The following is a 14,186-nucleotide window of genomic DNA, read 5'->3' on the forward strand; positions in this document are numbered from 1 at the left end:
CAGATTAGAAAACAAACCAAAGTGTCACACAAGATGCTCCAGCATCAGACCATGACAAAGGTTCTAGAATTGCTTCACATGATTCTTATGGGTAACATGCAGGTTGAAAGCTTGGGAGGAAAAAGATATGTGTTTGTCTGTGTAGATGATTTTTCAAGGTATACATGGGTTGAATTTATAAGAGAAAAATCAGAAACTTTTGAAATATTCAAGAACCTATGCTTGAGACTTCATAATGAGAAGAACTGTGTGATTGTGAGAATCAGAAGTGATCATGGAAGGGAGTTTGAGAACTCAAAAATTTTGGAGTTATGTGGAACAGAAGGTATCAGTCATGAGTTTTCTGCCCCTATCACTTCACAGCATAATGGAATTGTTGAAAGGAAAAATAGACCTCTCCAGGAATCAGCTACAGTAATGCTATATGCTAAGAAGATTCCACACCAGTTTTGGGCTGAAGCTATGAGTACTGCCTGTTACATACACAATAGGGTCACCATTAGAGCAGGGACATCCTCTACACAGTATGAGCTCTGGAAAGGTAGAAAGCCTTCTGTTAAATACTTTCACATATTTGGAAGTAAATGCTATATTCTTGCAGATCGTGATCCTAGGAGGAAGGTTGATCCAAGAAGTGATGAAGGGATTTTCATGGGGTATTCTATGAACAGCAAAGCTTATAGAGTATTTAATTCTCGCACAAAGACCATGATGGAATCTGTGAATGTGACTGTGGATGATGAACCAAGTAAGAAAGTAGAAACAAATTTGAATGAAGATGATGATGGTGCAGATGTTCCAGCCGATGCTCCGACAACAGTCCTCGACAAGGAGTCTGAGACAAGTGCAGATGAACAAGAAGACAGGGAGATCCCATCAAACAAAGCTCCATCAATCAGGGTTCAGAAGAATCATCCTCAAGAAAACATCTTTGGAAATCTTCAAGAAGGGGTAACTACCAGATCCAGAAGCCTTATTTCTCATGGTTGTTTCATCTCTAAGATAGAACCCAAGAATGTCAATGAAGCTCTCACTGATGAATACTGGATAAATGTTTTGCAAGAAGAGCTAGAGCAGTTCAGGAGAAATGAAGTGTGGGAGTTAGTGCCTAGACCTGAAGAAGTAAACATCATTGGCACCAAGTGGATCTTCAAGAACAAATCAGATGAAACTAGAACAATCACAAGGAATAAAGCAAGGCTAGTTCCTCAAGGATATACTCAGATAGAAGGGGTTGATTTTGATGAGACCTTTGCTCCAGTAGCTAGACTGGAATCTATAAGACTCTTGTTAGGTGTTGCTTGTCTTTTGAAGTTCAGACTCTATCAGATGGATGTGAAGAGTGCCTTTCTGAATGACTATTTGAGTGAAGAAGTTTATGTTGAGCAACCTAAAGGATTTATAGATCCACATCATCCAGATCATGTGTACAAACTGAGGAAAGTCTTGTATGGTTTGAAGCAAGCACCTAGGGCTTGGTATGAAAGGTTAACTGAGTTTCTTGTATGCAATGGTTACTGTAAGGGAGGAATTGATAAAACTATGTTTGTGAAGAATGACAAAGGAAAGCTCATGATAACACAGATTTATGTGGAGGACAAGACACACTTAATTAAATACTTAATTTCCTCTTAATTATTTACACACTTAATTATCCTTCACTTAAAAAACAGTCATTAAATCACTCCCTCACTTCACTCCCCAACATAGAAACCCAGAATCGACGAAGAAAGAAAGAACGAAAGAAGGTTGAAAGAAGGCAACGACGAATCCAACCCAGAATCGAAGAAGGTTGCAAGGTTAGTCGAACTAGCTACTGCTTTCGTAAATGGGTGAAAGGGGGAAAATCGAGTACGACTATGGGTTTTGGGTTGAGATGTTACTGGGTTTATTGTTAATTGCTTTACTGTTATGATTGTTGAGTTTATTTGGTGTATTACATTTGGTTTTGTTAGTTAGGGTTTTCGAACTACAAATCTAGGTATTATTTTGAGTTGGGGGTTTAGGGTTTTCCTTTTTCCTCTCTGGGTATTGATTGTTGGTGTTGATTATTAGGGTTTTTGGTAAGAGTTTTCTATTTTCCAATCTGGGTATTCATTATTGGCTTGAAATTGAATGTATTTTGCCTTTAATGTGCAGGATGACTTTCACTGTCCTCATCCATCATGGGGGGATGTTTGTTTATACCCCAGACCTACATTACAGACAGGGAAATGTGAAGACTTTTTCTAGGATTGATCTTGACATTTTGAGCTTTTTTTATTGTCAGGATCTTGTTAAGGATATGGGCTACACCGTCAGGAAGTTCAAGTTGTGGTGGAGGAAAGAAGAAGATGTTGTGAATCACAAGATTAGGCTATTGTTGACTGATGGGCATGCGATGGCGCTTGGGCAGTATGCTGAGACTAAGCATTAGAATGTGGAGCACGATGATGAGGAAATCCCCCTCAATGTGATATGCACTGCATTAAGGGTGATCCCAAAACCCCCTGCATTCATAAACCCTACTACATCAAAGCCTGCTCAACCCAAGTGTGGACCTTCAAAGCCTCCTCAAAGAAAAGCCCTTCAAGCAAAGCTGTTGACCCGGGGATATAAGGGTATTTTTGTAGGTCTTTTATTTTATTTTTAATTTATATTTTGAGTTTTAATTAGTTTTTATGGTATTTTTAAGTAATTTTCGTATTTTTAATTATTTTAGGATTTTATGAGTTTTTATTTTGATTTGTTAGATTTTAGTAGTTTTTATCTTATCATTAATTAGTACTTTTTAAATTATAGATTTAGTTAGGATTTAAGTTTTTATTTTTGAATTATTATCTTTCTAGTATTTTATTTTGAGTTATCTTGTTATTTTATTTAGGATTTTCGGAATAAAAAGAAAAGAGAAAATCAGGAAAAAGGAGCAGATCCTGCGCTGAGGATCCACACAGCTATCATGCACCCGCAGGAGATCCAACGGTTGCTGCTTTGTTCTCTGACACCTGGCTTAATCTTGCCATAGGTCTACCATAAGACCGTGACCCGTGAAGTATTGGAGTCCACACTTAAAGCTTGGTCCAATTGGCAACTGACACGTGGCAACTTTTAGTTAATTTTGATTTCACCTTTTGTGATAAAGGAGTCACGTGAAGGAACATCAGATTTTGGGAATAAAATATATTAGGTTTCTTTGCATCTCGTGCAAGTTGGGTTGTGCTTGTATTGGCTGCAAGCGGAACGTAGGCGCTTTAGGGGGCAGAGGCAGGAGAACGAAGTGAATAGGGAAGGAAGAAAAGCTTCAATTCACCATTGAGTTCTTAGGTTCTTCCTTTATTTCTTGGTAATTTTCATGGCCATGGTTGGCTAAACTTCTTTTAGTACTTGGGTGTGGAACCTTTTTAGGATTATGTTTTGATTCGAATCTTTGCTTCATATGAATTTTATTTATTAATCTACGTAGTTGTTTCAATTTATCTTGATTATACTTGAATGCATGCGAGTAATTTATTGATTCTTATGAGAACGGAAGTTGATTAGGAATTAGAGAAACAAGGAAACAATTAGATTAGGCGTTCCCTACTGCTTGATTCAAGAGTAGAACCTAATTGCGTTGGCTAGTTTAAATAGAACTTAATCTTCAATTCCCTGGTCTAGGTGCTCGTAAAACAGACTTAGTAATTGAATTGAAAGTCTAGGGCGTGTGAGTTATCAACATCTTAGAACATAGGTTAAATCGCCGTAGAGGAGTTTATTAAATTCATATGAACATTGTTAGAATAAAGGCATAAGCCGAATAGGTGAAACAGGACCCAAGTACTATCTTTCTCATCTGATTTCTTAAACTATTTGATTTTCGCTTTTACTTTTTATTAGTGATTGTTACAATCTTCAAAATTTATAAAATTGGTTTGTATTTTCATAATCTAAATACTAGAAGTTAATATTATTAGTATTGAATCACAATCCTCGAGGGATCGATAATTTATTACTACGGGCAACTTTGTACACTTGCAAAGGAGCTATCAAAAGCCCTTCAAGCCTCCATCCAAAAATCCTTGCCTATGCAAACCAGCTCCCCTCTCAACCCTCTCAACCCTCTCAACCCGAAGGAAAGAAACCTATGGCATCTGCACCCAAATCTCCACCCTCTCAACCCAAAGCTCCACCCTCTAAATCCTCTCAACACAAAGGAAAGAAACCTACGGCAAGTGCACCCAAAGATCCACCCTCTAAACCCCCTCAACCTAAAGGAATGCAACCCAAAACTCTCCCAACCAAAACTGCTCCACCAAAAGCTCAACCTGAGAAGGCACCTAAATCTGTCCCACCACCGAAAGCCTCACAAGCCAAATTTGTCCCACCACCCAAATTTGTCCCACCAAAAGCTCCACCCAAAGCATCTCAACCCTATACTCTCCCACCCAAAGCTCCACCAAAAGCTTAACCCAAAACTGCTCCCCCCCCCCCAAGACTATGAGCCAACCTAAGAAGGCACCCAAAAAACTCACTCCCTCCAAGAGGCCTGCTAATCAACCAGTGGGGTAGTCCAATAGGATAATTGCTAATGGGGGGCTTCTAAGAGGAAGAGGGGTCTCCCTGAATTGTTGATCTTATCCAGTGATGACTCTAATAATGAAATTGAGTTGAGACAGAGGTCTAGGGCTATGCTTAATGATAGTGAGGAGAGTTTCATTGATGAGACTTTTGGATGTGACACGGATGAGGTGAGTTTTTCTGATAGTGAGGAAGAGAGGGTGAATAATTTGAATGATGGTTTTGACAACCCAACAATTGGTGTGGTAGAGGAAATGTTGAATGACCAGTTGCATAAGATGGATACTGGATAGAATGTACCACTTGATGGAGGTCACCTAGAAGAAAACACTGAACCAGATGATGGAGCACACCAAGAAGAAAACAATGCAGCAAATCATCCTGGACAGAGTGAACCAGTTGCTAAAATGTATAATGATTATGGTGAGGGACATGGCATTGAGCATGAAATGGACAATGAGTGGGAGAGTGAGTCACTGGATAGTATGTCTAGTGATTATGACTCTGACAGTGAAGATGAAGAACTAGGCAAAGAAGTCCCAAAGAAAACAAAGAAGAAAACAAAGGAAGCTCAAAAACAGGAAGCCCCAGTTTTATGAAGAAGACTTGAAGAAATCTGATTTTAAGTTCAAACTTGGCATGAAATTTACCTCATTGAGCCAATTTAAAGCAGCTTTGAGGGAGTATCTAGTGACTAATGGGAGGGAGTTGGAGTTCTTAAAAAATGATGATATTAGAGTTAGGGCCATGTAACACCCCGATTTCCAGGTGTCACTTTAGTAACCAAAAAATAAACTTTACGCGGAAAACAGGTAATAAATTTTTTTTTTTTGATTCCTTTGTAAATAAAGCGATAAGGAGATAAAGACATAACCCAACCACTAAACTAACCAATATACATCAAATATAAACATGTACAGCCTCAGCTGCACTTCCACGTCACACACACTCGCAGTGACTCCAAAGTAGTGTGCCCGTAGGCAAATATTTACAGATCCAGAAGTGTGAGTGAGAAAAAGTATAATTACAAACCACTAGGAGAAAGTCGGCCTCAAATGGCCTAAGCAAAGACCCCTATGGTCCGACTGACTCACTGTGATCCCTCCGTAAGAGAACCACACAAAAAGCCATGCATCGGGAACCTACTTGTCACAAAAGCAAAACGAATCAGAGCTATTACAGTAACAACCAATTCCAAAAGACTCTAACCACCCATACCCCACACTACTATCATCGACCCTCCCTCGATCAGGCATGAAGTCCGGGTCCTCGTCGAAAGCCTCAGTAATAGTCGTTCCGCTCCGGGTCTTTCCCGCACAACAAATCATCACGAACCGGCTGACAGACGCCTGGCAGCAGGCCGACCGCCCAAACACAAACATACAAACAAAGCCAAGGCGCTAGGGTCAACTTACAGAATACAATAGATATACAATCAACTTGTGATAAAGGGGATATATACATATGTTGTATATATATACATATAAGTTATGTATTGCCTACTCTAAGGTATATACATAACATGTTCTCGAATCTCCTACACAGTTCAATCATTAATACCTAACGATGTTCATCAACATCAAATCATCATAATCTCAATATATGAAGTTAGGTGATAAGGTTAGTCAAACAATGTATCGTCCTCCCAACACACACGTATCCAACTAAACCAATGTTCCCTGTCGTTGCCCTAGGGTAAACGACGATGAAATCTCACGCTTCCATGAAGTCTCACGCTTCAATGGGGTCTTACGCTTTCACGAAGTCTCACGCTTCAGTGAAATCTCACACATTCACGAAGTCTCACGCTTCAGTGAAGTTTTGCGCCTTCACGAAGTCTCACGCTTCAGTGAAGTTGCACGCCTCCGCAAAGTCTCCCGCTTCAGCAAAGGTGTACGCCTCCGCAAAGTCTCCCGTTTCAGCGAAGGTTCCCGTCTCCACGAGGTCTCCCGCCTCAGTGAAGTTTCTGCTTTCACGAAGTCTCACGCCTCAGTGAAGCTTACTCACTTTCACGAAGTCTCACGCTTCAGTGAAGTTCCATGCTTTCACGAAGTCTCACGCCTCAGTGAAGCTTCCCGGCTCATCCTTTGGATGGCTAAATAAACTGCTCAACGAGCGAAGGAGTACCAATGTACTTGGAAACTTATAGTTCCCCCGGCTTATCCTTTAGATAGCCAAACAACAAACTGCTCCGACCCAAACTCAAAACAACCCAAGAGTTAGTGTCGGTCAATACAACACAGCCCAAACAACAAGAGCACTAGGTGTCGGTCAATACAACACGGCTCCATAACACTTCCCCAAGAGTACTAACGTACTCGGTGACTTTCAATCATCACCATAGCTCACCTTAGTGGCTTTCCCAATTCCGATAACTTTCCAAACCCACAACAAAGGTCGACTTTTCCCCCGCCTTTCGTAAATATTTTTCCCCTTCAGTTCTCCTATGCTTAAATGTTAATAAAAATGATTTCAATTCAAATTAGTCAAATTATGAGTTTATTTCTCAAAGTCTAAGTTTCCCAAGTCTTTATTTTTCGAAAGCTCTATCATTCTAAGTTTCCAAAAATCAACCACCTAAAATACATTTCCCGGGGAAAGTCTAGGAATTCCAACGAATCCCAACAAATGGCTAAGTCTCAAACCCCACATTTGGACTTGCCTAGGTTTGTTCATCCAACCCGAAATGTCAAAGATCACCGGATCAATGAACCTCCACTCCAAAGTTGCGTCAAAACGCTCAATTCAACACATCATCAATATCATAAGTTATGAAACAATCATAACAAGAAATCATCATCATATACAACATCAGATAAAGCATAAGTCGAATTTATCGACGCCTATCATGCAATCATAGCTAAATATAGCAAGTTGCCCTAACCTCGAGCTGATCCAGCTTCGAAATCACAAGCTCCTTCACTCAAGTGCTCCGAACCTTCCAAAGTTCCTTCAATTGAACCTCGGAGAAAACAAAGCAGAATCCGAACAATATCGATTAGTTCGATCACAAAACAACACATAAACGATAGACAAAGCATTAAAGCTTCAGAAGACGACAATCGGGTACGAAAAGACAAGTTTTCGAAAACGAAAACTCCCTCCCCAACACTACAAGGTCACGGCCACAAAGGAAAAAGGGCTTCGGCTCTTTTTCTTTGACCAAATCAATTCACAAGGTAGTTTTAGGGTAAAACTAAGGCAAAGAAACTGTCAGAACAATTTTCGGACAATCGGGCCGAAATACGACTATCCAGGGGCATTTTGGTCCAAAATAAAGGCTCAAAACTTCAAAGTTATCAGTTCTGAAAACAAATTTGACAGCAACGATCCTCATGACATCCGTGACAAAAAATCCTAAAGGCATGAAGTCAGATTATAGCTTTACGACAATAAAGTTTCGAAATGTGAGACAAAAAGAGTTTTGAGTCAATTTTTCAGATCCTGGACAACTGAATCGCAATCAGAGTTTACTGACAGAGGTTTTAGACTCAGGGGAACATAAGGAACATAACCCAAGCGAGAAATCAGAGAAATCGGACAATTTTAGAAAAAGCTCAAAACTTAGAGCACAGAAACGACTTCAGAAACGCAACAGAAACAACAATCAGAGGTAGGAATCGTGTTAGTTACCTTGATACCTAGAAGTAGGGACGAACTGCACGAAGATTGGTCAAGGTTTCGCGAAAATCTCTTCCTCCCTTGCTCTCCCAAAACTCGCGGCCCAAATAGAAAGAAAATGAGAGGATTTTGCTTTTTCGCGCTATTTATAGGCGGGTGAAATCGCGGGAAAATGAAAATTTCGCGATTCCGATTTTTGCAGCACGATCACCGAGAAATTCTAAGAGAGATTCTGGCGTCAGAATTCCAGAACTCAAAACAAATATCTAGGATTTGGGAAAAACGATATCCAAAACGCCAAAAGCGGCGTAAGTTAGTCTGTCCCGAAAAACTACTTTTTGCTGTGATGCTCAAACGACAAAACTTCCAACAGAAGAAAGATTGGAAATGTCGAAACAAGTCTGGCAATGCGGACGGAATCTTCGTTAGAAGTCCCGAATAGAAAAAGTCTTCATCCATTGCTCGAAAATAGGGTTTCGAAGCAAAGAAATTAGCGTCGGCGGACATCCGAAAAGTGAAACCTATCGTGCGTACAGTCCAGAGTTCCGAAATGAAACGCTGGTCGATGGAAAAATAAAGAGAATCTTTAAATTTTCCGAGAGTTCGAAATCTCACTCAAAACGTTGCTTTAAGAGCGAAATAGCCTATTCTGGACACGCTCGCCATAAGGCAGGTGTGCAGACAACTCGCACTAATTCCTACAGCGACTACGCAACATACCTCAAGCAATTCCTGAACTTTCTTCTTCATTAATCTTTCTCAAATGTCAAACTCCTGCCACGCTTACACTGATTCTACGTGTGAGTCGGAAACTTAACTTGTTCTGAAAATCCAGGTCTTACAGGTCATATGCAAGAGGATGTGTGATTTCTTGATATTATGTAGCAAGGTGAGAGGCAAGCACACTTACAATATCAAAACTCTGAAACCTGAACATACTTGTTGTAGGGTGTACAACAACAGGAGTGCCACTTATGACTTTATTGCAAGCAAGCTTAAGGAAAAGGTCACCATTGCAAGGAAATATAGGCTCGGTGAAGGTGTGGATGAGATGAGGATTCATTATAGAACTGGAGTGACGCCATGGAGGGCATGGAGGGGTAGGCAAAAGGCTTTGTCCATAGTTGAGGGGGATGCTACTGAGAAATACACCACTATGTTCAGGTTTAGTGTTGAATTGAAGAGAGTATCAGTAGGTAACTCCTACAAGTTTCATTGCCTTCCTCCTACTGCGCAGTTTAGTCTACCAAGGTTCAACATGTACTACATCTGCTTAGAGGGGTGCAAGAAAGGTTTTGTGGCTGGCTGCAGGCTTTTCATAGGTCTGGATGGGTGTCATCTGAAGACACAGTTTGGAGGGATACTACTGTGTGTTGTTGGAAGAGACCCCAACAACCAATATTACCATTAGCTTTTGCAATTGTCGAGTCAAAGTGTAAAGAAAGCTGGAAATGGTTCTTGGAACTCTTGTTGGCTCACATTGGAGGACTGAGCAGATGGATATTTATCTCTGACCAGTAGAAGGTTAGGTTTTACATGCTTTTCATGCTTGGTTGTTTTTTTTAGGCCTTTCAATCTATTTACAAGAAATGACTTAGGTTTTATATGTCTGAAAAAGAATGACTTAGTAACATACATGACTCTAATAGGTGTGGAGTAAGGACTCCAATTACTAATTTCTGGACAAGGACCAAAACCAAAAAACAATTGGTTTAGCAGACTAAATCCAAAAATTAATTTGGTTTACAAGGACTAAATCCAAAATGTAAATGATTTTGTATACTTACTGTGGGTTGTGTATTTGCTTGTCCCATCAGGGTCTACTGCAAGTGTTTGATGAGCTAATGCCCGAAGTGGAACACAGATTCTGCCTAAGATATTTGTATGCTAATTTCAAAAAGAAATTTGGGGGTGGAGTATTTATAAGGGATTTGATGAGGTAGGTAGCAAAGGCCACATATGAACAGTTGTTTGATGAAAAGATGAGGGAGTGTTGAAGGAGGTCAGTGAGGAAGCACATGGCTGGTTAATGACTCATCCCAAAAGAGAATGGTGCAAACATGCTTTTAGTATGTATCCAAGGTTTGATGTACTGATGAATAATCTCTCGGAGGCCTTCAATGCTACAATACTATTGGCCAGGGACAAGCCAATTCTCACAATGATTGACTGGATCAGGAGTAATATCATGGGTAGGTTTTCTGCAATGAATGAGAAATTAGAGAAGTATACTGGCTAGGTCATGCCCAAGCCATTGAGGAGGTTGACTTGGGAGACTTAAAGAAGCCAACACTAGGTACCACAAGCATGTGCACATGCCAAGTTTGAGGTGAAGTCTATGCTGGATGGAGATCAGTTCATTGTTGACCTAAGGCAGAAATCCCACAGCTGTTATTGGTGGGATCTAGTTGGCATCCCCTGTGGGCATGCTGTGGCAGCAATCTCATTCAATGGCCAGGATCTAGAAAGCTATGTCCATGCTTACTACAAGAGGGAAGCCTACAAAGCAGCCTATGGACATGGCATCAGCCCAATAAATGGAAAGAGAATGTGGCCCTACACTCCAAATGGACCAATTCTGTCGCCATTGTACAGGAGGAAGCCTGGAAGGCCCAAAAAGCTTAGGAGGAGGGATCCACATGAGGATGATGAGGAAGGATCCAAAAGTAATGCTAGACACAGATGTGGAAGGTGTGGAGCCCTAGGCCATAATATCATGACTTGCACACAGCTACAACTCAGCCAACTGAAGAAGTTCCAGAAACTGAGGCACCACAAGCTCCTCAGCATACAGCTGAGACAGCCCAACCTCCTGAGCCACCAACTGAGGTAGTACAAGAACCTATTGTAACATCCCGTGACACTCGAGAAATCGAGGCGTTACATTGTGGTATCAGAGCTCCGGTTGAGAAACCAGAGCACTAAGGGTTTTGGGTTTACGAGTTTCCGAACTCGTTGTGTTTTGTTTTTGAAAAAGGTGTTTTCAAAGTTCCGCGGTGAGATTTGGGTAGACTTGTTTGCTAAGATGATTGCTTGACTTGTGAGATTGTCTAGAGCGTCATTGCCATGATGCTCAACCTTTAGAGTTCTTAGACTCTGAAACCTTGTTTGATGTTGTGTGGACTGTAAACTTAGATGACGAACTCGTGAAGGTTGAAAGATCCCTCCTCGACATGATTCATCTAACACACAGTTGGCTTAGGCCATATGCAAGCGATCCTTACGAAGTATCAGAGTGCGCAATGGAAGCGTGGTGTGTCCTCCTATAGTAGTTTCGAGGACGAAACTATTTTAAGGAGGGTGGTATTGTAAGACCCTAAATTTTATTATTATTATTATTATTTAGAAATACATAATAAGTGAGGAGTTTTAGTGATGTAGAGATATGATTTTGATTTGTTTTGAGTTAGTTGCAACAAATTGAGAGAAGATATTTATGTTTTAATAAAAAATTGAGTTTCTTTTTATTAAAAAGGGATTTAATTGATTGATTTCAGGTTTCTTTTTTAGAAGATAAGAGTTTTATCTTTTTTTTTTTTTAAATCCTAAGAGATATGATAAGATTTTGTTTTCAAAAATAAAGATTGAGTTGTTTGAGTATCCGTCCGTGACTTTGTATGAAATTTTAAGAGGTCTTAACGACCTTTTATGGAGAAGCTTCCTTCATGATAGTTGTAGCTCTCTGAGTTAGCTAAATTCTCCAACTGATTTCGTGTCAATCCGATGTCTGTAGCTCAAGATAATTGAATTTTAGTGAGCAAAGGTCTGGCTGTACAGTGCCAGGGAAAGGACTGGTTGTACAGTGCCAACAGGTCTGCCTGTACAGTGTACAGTCCAAATTTACCTTTGATTTTAGAGAAAGAGGAGGGGAATTCAGTTTTTTAAAGAGTGATAAGATTGAGATAGAAACCCTATTCTACACACACACATTCACTTTGAAACAGAAAGAAAGAAAAAGAGAGAAAGACCGTAAGAGAGAAAGAAAGACCGAGAAAGAGAGAAAGAAGGAGAAACGAGAAAGAGAAGAAGAAGAGGCCGAGAGAGATCAAGGGAGATCAAGGGCAAGGGACTATCTTCCTCATCTTTCATCTTTCATCTTTTCTTCTCAAGTTTAAGGCAAAGGTAAGGGCTGGTTTTGGAAAAGGGTAGAAGCTTAGGTTTTTGCCATGATTACTTGCTGGTTTTTGTGTGATGCATGAGAATATGTGACCATGTGTGATAATATGCTTAAGTGATTGTTGATTAGCATGATGACATGTTAACCGTGAAATTCTATTCTCTATGAGACTTGTATGATATGATTCTTGCATGATGCTTATGAGATCGTGATTATTGTTGCTTAACTTAGTGACATGAGATTAGGATGTGATTAATCGCTTGCAAGTAGTGTGATGTGATTTATGGGAAATATTTCTAAGAGTAGGCTATGGACCATGAGAACGATGGTGCCGTTAGAGACAAACGGTTACTTGCACGCGAGGGTGAATTTGTGGATTGACTGTGTTGGTCTTTATGTGATAACCATGATTGAGTCATGGGATAGGGGTTGACTGTGTTGGTCTCCCTGATATTTGTGGATTGACTGTGTTGGTCTCCACGTGACTTGGGTCGACTGTGTTGGTCCCCTTGTGATTGTGCATCAGCGGATGTTCGAGATTGGCCAAGGTGTTGAGGTGGTTGTATGAAGTGAGGACCGTTAGTTTAACCAAATACCTAGGTGACTAACTGTTCTATGATACCCTATTAAAGTAAGAGATAATATGTGATGTGAGATGTGTATTCATGTTTGATTTGTAACCTGACCCTTGCACTATTTGTTTATGTGTTTATTTGGGGGGGGGGGGGTAGATGGTCGTGAATATAACGGCGACGACCCATTCTTAGGAGCTGATACTCCGTGACGAGCCACTACCGGATGACGACTACACTTCTGATGAAGAGGAAGGAGATAAAGAGGAAGAGGCCAAGGAATAGGATTGGGTTGAGAGACATTCATTTTTCTCTTTGGGTTGAGAGTACTGAGTTCGGGAAGCATTGAACAATTATTTTGCTTTCATTTGGATTAATTGGTTACTGTGTGACACTCGAGAAATCGGGGCGTTACACCTATTGTAAGTTTTCTTTTAAGATCTGAAGATATTATCATGATATTTCAAAAATATACATATGCAAATACTTATAACTTACAGAACTTTAATTTCACTACAACAGCAAGGGATGAATGATCCATTGCATGAAAATCAAGGGATGAATGATCCAGTTGCAGATCCAGTGTAGGAAAATCAAGCTAATGGAAGAGACAGTGCATGACAAGTAGAGGAGAAGAATCAGGTTCCAGCTACTATAGAGAGAGAAGTTGGGAGACAATAATTGAAGAGGAGCCTGAAAGTTTCTGTTTGCTTTTTATTTGCTTCAAAGGGAATCTTTCCTTTGAATATGATGTAATAGTTTATTAGACATACACATGGCAACATGGTGTTTTTAATGTTGGCTCTTTAATGTTTGAATGTGGACAACTAATGCCATTTGGCCTCTTTAGGATTTGTAGTGGATGGACCACTATCATTTTGTAATACTATTTAGGCTACTATTTAAACATGTGGCACTGCCTTTTCTGACTAAGTTATGAAGCTGATGTTAATGTACCTTCCTCTTCTTTAATACAGTATAAATCATTAATACCTATTGGCAGAGTTTTATACCAAATGTATTCAAAGAGTATTTAACTTTTGAGGATTACAGCCAAAATAGTATGTTACTGCCGGGACTAATACCAAAATACACTTTGTGTATAAGGACTATAACCAACATCATTCATTCCATCAAATACAATTTTTCAGGGACTACCAAAATGTTTTTCATACACAAGGAGGACATCCAACTAAAAAAAATATTCATAGGAACGAATGCCAAATACAATTTTTCAAACAAGGATGAGATCCAAAATATTCATTCCATTCAGTGGTGGTACAAGGTACATTTCAATACAATCTTGGCTTCAAATCTTCAAACAAGGTTCTACAATCATT

At 39.9% G+C, this 14,186-nt stretch overlaps 2 long non-coding RNA genes across 2 annotated transcripts; one reads left to right on the forward strand and one right to left on the reverse strand.

Annotated features, from left to right (window-relative positions):
- Positions 1-5,418: 5,418 nt before the first annotated feature.
- On the reverse strand, positions 5,419-13,468 carry LOC130716153 (uncharacterized). The gene is made up of 2 exons (XR_009011879.1): positions 13,345-13,468; positions 5,419-5,885 (listed from the first exon to the last, which is right to left on the reverse strand). It is a non-coding gene; the product is annotated as an uncharacterized LOC130716153 (long non-coding RNA).
- Positions 11,790-13,840, forward strand: LOC130716151 (uncharacterized). The gene is made up of 3 exons (XR_009011878.1): positions 11,790-12,279; positions 13,006-13,268; positions 13,369-13,840. It is a non-coding gene; the product is annotated as an uncharacterized LOC130716151 (long non-coding RNA).
- The last annotated feature ends 346 nt before the right edge of the window (positions 13,841-14,186 follow it).

Source organism: Lotus japonicus, chromosome 4 (assembly GCF_012489685.1).
Source record: "Lotus japonicus ecotype B-129 chromosome 4, LjGifu_v1.2".
Classification (NCBI taxonomy): Eukaryota; Viridiplantae; Streptophyta; class Magnoliopsida; order Fabales; family Fabaceae; genus Lotus; species Lotus japonicus.